Below are 6,322 nucleotides of genomic sequence, written 5' to 3' on the forward strand. Positions count from 1 at the left end.
AACCACGGTTCGAGTCCCAGACCTGGTGACTTAAACTCACGCGGGACACATGTATGTGCATGCCTAAGATCTCGAGAGAAGGAAGAACAAGGAATTGCATCATGGCCATCCCCCCTAGGAGGTGATTTCTCACTTTCAGTCTCTGTCTCTCTTTGTCTTTCTGGAGAGCGCACACACCCTATAGCAAAAACCTCTCAAAAAAAAAGAAAATGTCTTTGCATACCCCAATACCTCCCACTATCCCCAGTGTTTCCTACCAGTAGTCTTATAGTTTGAGGTCTTAGGTTTAGATCTTTAATTTACTTTGAATAGATTTTTGTTAATGGTGAGAGATAAGTGTTAAGATTCATCTTTGTACAGGCGGATACCCAATTTTTCCAGCACCATTTGCTAAAGAGATTTCCCTTTTCCCACCGGATTTACTGGTACTCTTCTTTAAAGATCAACTGGCTGTATGTTTTGGGGTTTATTTCTGGGGTCTATTCTGTTCCATTCATCCACCTCTCTGTTTTTGTGCCAATACAATGATGTTTTGACTATCACACCTTTGTAATATATTTTGGGGTCGGGGAGGGAGATAACATCCACTCCACCCTTCTTGCACTGCATTGCTTTGGCAATACAGGGTCTTTCATAATTCCAGACAAATTCTATGATTGTCTTTTCTAGATCTGTGAAGAACATCTCCGGTACTTTGATTGGGATTGCATTAAATATGTAGATTAATTTGAGTAGAATTGTTATTTTCATTATATTAATTCTTCCAATCCAGGAACATTGAATGTCCTTCCACTTTTTGTGACATTTTCTATATCTTTTTAAAAATTTTCATAGTTTTCCTTGTAGAAGTCTTTGACTTCCTTGGTTAGATTTATCCCTAGGTATCTTATACTTTTAGTGACTATGATAAATGGAATTACTTTCTTCATTTCTACCTCTGTCTGCTTGTTGTGGTATCTAGAAGTGCTACAGATTTTTGTAAGTTGATTTTATATCCTACCACTTTACTGTACTCATTTATTACTTCAAGAAGGTTTTTTGTGGATATCTTTGGGTCATCTATGTATACAGTCATGTCATCTTCAAATAGAGATAATTTTACCTCTTCTTTCCGTTTCCCTATTTGAATGCCTTTTATTCTCTTTTCTGACTGCATTGGCTAGGAGTTCCAAAACTATATTGAAAAGGAGTGGAGAGAATGGGCAGCCTTGTCTTATACCAGTTTTTAGTGGAAAAGTTGTGAGCTTTTCTCCATTCAGTATAATGTGAGCTATAGGTTTTTCATAGATGGCTTTTATTATGCTGAGAAATGATCCTTCTATGCTTATTTGACTGAGAGTCTTAATCATAAAGGGATGTTGCATTTTGTCAGATACATTTTCTGCATCGATTAAAATGCTTATTTGGTTTGTTGTTGTTGTTGTTAATATAGTATTGTATTTATGGTTTTGAGTATGTTGAACCACTCTTTGTATCCATGGAATAAAGCCTACCTGATCATGATGTATAATCTTTTTTATATGTTATTGGATTCAATTTGCTAGTATCTTGTTGAGAATTTTTACATCTATGATGCATTTTCTGCATCGATTAAAATGCTTATTTGGTTTGTTGTTGTTGTTGTTAATATGGTATTGTATTTATGGTTTTGAGTATGTTGAACCACTCTTTGTATCCATGGAATAAAGCCTACCTGATCATGATGTATAATCTTTTTTATATGTTATTGGATTCAATTTGCTAGTATCTTGTTGAGAATTTTTACATCTATATTCATCAGAGATACTGGTCTGTAGTTTTCCTTTTTTGTCATGTCCTTATCTGTTTTGGGGATGAAGGTGATGGAGGCTTCATAAAATGAATTTGTAAGAATTTTTTCCTTTTTTATTTTTAGAAATAATTTGAGTAGAATAGGTGTTAACTTTTTTTTTTTGGAGGGGAGAAGTTTTTTGCTATAGGGTACATGCACTTGCCAGAGAGACAGAGAGATAGAAAGGGGGAAAACACCCATCACCCCCAGAGGGGATGGCCACACCGCAATCCCTTCTCCTCCATTCTCCTCTTGGGATCTCGGGCACGCACACACATGTACCCAACATGAGTTTAAGACACCGGGTCCAGGACTTGGACCTTGGTCAACTACATGGGAGTCCAGTGACATAGCCATTACGCCATTTGCGGGTCCCTTAACTCTTCTTTGAAAGTTTTAAAGAATTCAGAAGTGAACCCATCAGGACCTGGACTTTTCTTTGTTGGGAGGTTATTTATTACTGATTCAATCTCACTACTTGTTTTGGGTCTATTCAGGCTTTTGTTGTCTTCCTTATTCAGTCTTGATAGATTATATGTGTCCAGGAACTTATCCATCTCATCTAGGTTTTCTTGATGGTTGGCATACAGTAGCTCATAGTATTTTCTAATGATGTTTTTTTTTTCTACTATGTCTGTTATAATATTGCCTGTTTCATTATGAATTTGATTTATCTGGTTCCTTTCTCTCTTCTTAATTATTCCAGCTAATGGTGTGTCAATTTTTTTTTTATCTTTTCAATGAACAAGCTTTTGGTTTCATTTATTTTCTGTATAGTTTGTTTATATTCTATTTCATTTATTTCTGCTCAAATCCTTATTATTTCTTTTCTTCTGGCTTTTTTTGGATTTTGTTGTTGTTGTTTTTCCAATTCCCTGAGGCATGATGTTAGGTTTTCCATTTGTCTCCTTTCCACCTTTTCCTTATGTGCAGTAATTACTATGAACTTCCTTCTCATGACTGCTTTTGCTGTGTCCCGTAGATTACGGAAACTCATATACTCATCATCATTGATTTCAATGAATCTTTTTATTTCAGTCTTAATTTCTTCAGTAGTTGTGAAGTCATTCAGGAGTAGGTTGTTTAGTTTCCATATGCTTGTGTATTTCAATGTTGTTTTTTCCTGAAATTAGTATCAAGTTTAATTCCGTCATGGTCATAGATATGGTTTCTATGTTTTTGAATCCGTAGAGGACTGTTTTTGCCCTATCATGTGCTCAATCTTTTAAAAGGTTCCACGTGGAGGTGAGAAAATGCATATTTTGTGGGTTTTGGGTGGAAGGTTATCTAGATGTCTGTCAAGTCCATTTGATTTATGGTATCGTTTAGTTTCTGTATCTCTTTGCTTATTTTTTGTCTAGATAATCTGTCCAAAGGAGATAGTGGGCTGTTGAGAGTCCCAATAATTCATGTGTTGCTGTCTATTTCCCCTTTTAGGTCTAGCAGTCTTTCCTTCCTTGGGCTCCTGTGTTGAGTGTATATATATATATATGATGAGTTAACCCTCTTATTCCTATACAATGTCTTTGTCTCTTCTTACAGTTTTTGTCTTAATGCCTATTTTGCCTGATATTAGTATCACGACTCCAGCCTTTTTTTAGTTTTCATTTGCATTTTTCCAGCTCTTTACTTTTAGGCTATGTATGTCTTTACCCATATGGTGCATTTCCTGTAGACAAAAGATAGAGAATTTCAGTTTTTTAGTCCATTCAGCCAGTTTATGTCTCTTGATTGTAGAATTCAATTCATTACCACTCAATGTTATAATTGATACTTCCAAACTTGTCATTACCATTATGTTAGCCATTTTCTTAGTTGTTTTTTGTTCTCTTGTTTTTATCTGTCTCTCTCTAGGTTTTCTTATACAGTACTCCATTCATAACTTCTTGAAGAGCTAGTCTGGTATTGTTAAATTCTTTCAGGTTTTTTATCTGAGAATATTTTTATCTTTTCTTCCCTTTTGAAGGATAATCTTGCTGGGTATAGTAATCTTGGTTGAAATTGTTTTTCTTTGAACAATTTGCATGTAACTTCCCATTCTTTCCTTTCTTGCATTATTGCTGCTGAGAGATCTGATGTTAGCCTGATGGGATAACTTTTGTAGGTAACTTGACATTTCTCTCTTGTCATTTTTAGTATTTTGTCTTTACTGTGATTTTGGTCATTCTGGCTATGATATGCCATGGAGAGGATCTTCTTGGATTGATTATATTTGGAGTCCTTTGTATCTCTTGGTTTGGGATGTTTGATTGCTTCTCTAGGTTTGAGAAGCTTTCTGGAAGTATTTCTTGGACTAGACCTTCTATGCCTTTGTCCAATTCTTCACCTTCTGAAATACCTATACTCCAAATATTTAGACGTTTCATAGTATCTAGTACTTTTTGTATATTGTCTTAATTTTTTATTTTTTTTATTATTTCTGGTGGTTTTATTTAAGTCAAAGGTTTTGTCTTCCAGCTCAGAGATTCTGTCTTCTGCATGGACCAGTCTAATACTTTCAACAGAGGTCTTGATGTCCTGTATTACTATCTTCATCTCTAGGAGTTCTGATTGATTTTTTTATGGTGTATATCTCCTCCTTCAAATCCTGAAAAGACTTCCTCATCTCTGTCATCATGAATATTCTGAACTCTATTTCTGACATTCCTGCAATTTCTTTTGTGCTGTCCATGTTTGAAGATGAGTTGCTCTGTTCCATTGAGAGATATTTATTTGTTTTCTCATATTTTTTGTGCCTCTGTGCTGATTTCTAGCCATCTGAAGGATTATTCACTACTTCCTGCTTTTCTGTTGTCAATTCTATCATGTCAGGGGAGAAGAAGAGCTCTGCTTCTCAGATGTGTTCTTGGGAAAGGGCCTTGTCTTCCAGTCAGAGAGTGTGTATAGTCACCTCTAGGTGTTGCTTCCTTTCCCATTATCTTGACCAGGTACTCGTGGGGCAAACCTGTAATGAATTGAGAGGCAGGAAGAAACCTGCAGCAATTTCCTGTCTCAGCTTCCCTCACAAGCAGCCGTTTCTCCCTGATTGGCAGAGCACAGGCTCCAGGAAAAATGGCAGTGGGTGAATGTACCTAGCACAAGTTGGGAGGCAGAAAGAAACCTCAATAACATGATTTTTATTGGCTAAATAAGACCTTATTATATGAATATATCACAATTTAAACAATCTTCCATCAATGGAGATTTGGTTTATTTTCAGGTTTTTGTTCATATAAAAAACAAAATCAAAAAAATTCTCATACTGAAATCTAGTTGTGTGGGTCAGATCCAGATAGGATAGCACACATGAGAGGAATTTCATGAAAGGAGTATTTTCAAAAGCATTGGAAAGTTTTATATAAAATCAACAACGATGATGAGACAAAAAGGAGGGGAGCCAGAAAAAGAGGAAGCCACCACTAGCCAGATCTGAAGGGGCCAAAGGGAGAGGGTAACTACCAAAGCCAGTGAAAGTTGCAGCATAGGAAGGGGATGTGTCTTTTAGACAGGAAAGCAGCCACTCCCAAACCATGTCCCAACAGGGAAGAGCCAGAGAAGAAAATACCCTGACCTCCCTTTCCACCTGCTTTCTGATTGACATGGCTTCCCATTGGCTGAACCCAGCCAGAAAACAGACTGAAGGGAGCTGGGTGATGTGGTCCATTGAGTTCAGCCTCTCTGGGCTCAGAGAAGGGTAGAGATAGCGAGTATAAGATGGATCTAGATAAATGACAAATAGAGAATATCCAAATTAACACCTTTGATTGTCCCCTTTCTAAGTTAGAGACATGAACACTGTAAAGATTTAGAACACGTACTGTGTGGTCAATATCTCTGACGTTTTACTATCTGAGTTCCAGACACGTGCAAAACAACTCAGTTTGTCTACATCTACTTTTTCCAGGTCTAGGATTGAGTTATTCTTATTCTCTCCTCCAACCTTTATTCTGCAGCAGCAACCAAGTAGTTTTTGAGAAATGACTTGGTCTCAAAGCAGTACTGACTAAAACAGCCAGTCTATTAGCATACTCACAAAGTTAAATTAGGTTTGCTGCTTAAACCAATCATACAACGCATATTCAAAGTAACCACTCTCACAATTAGTCCACATTTATTAAACCTGTATGACTGAGCTTCTTCTCTGGCTCCTAATATTTGGTCTTCATTCACTGTTACAGAGAGGAACCCTGCTCTTAACACTAGCTAGTAGTGTAAGACCTGAACAACCTGCCTAATTTTAACCAGCATCATCCTTCTAGACCTTGGTTATTGCTTTCTTCCCAAACAACTGGCCAGTGTCCTGCCCTAAAGTTAACTGATCACCTATAACTCTATCTGTGCTCATTTCTATTATTAATAGAATCACTACTTACTAAAAATACTCACTGTCATGCCCTGGCACCAGCTTGAATACCCTTAGCTGCAAAGTCTAGCTTAGATGGAAATAAGTTTAAAACATTTTTAGGCACTGAGTTTTGGATAAGCCCTCAAGTCTGGTTATGATTCTGACCAGAGCTCAAGGTTTGAATCTCC

The sequence above is a fragment of the Tupaia chinensis genome, unplaced genomic scaffold (genome assembly GCF_000334495.1).
Source record: "Tupaia chinensis unplaced genomic scaffold, TupChi_1.0 Scaffold000291_1, whole genome shotgun sequence".
NCBI lineage: Eukaryota > Metazoa > Chordata > Mammalia > Scandentia > Tupaiidae > Tupaia > Tupaia belangeri.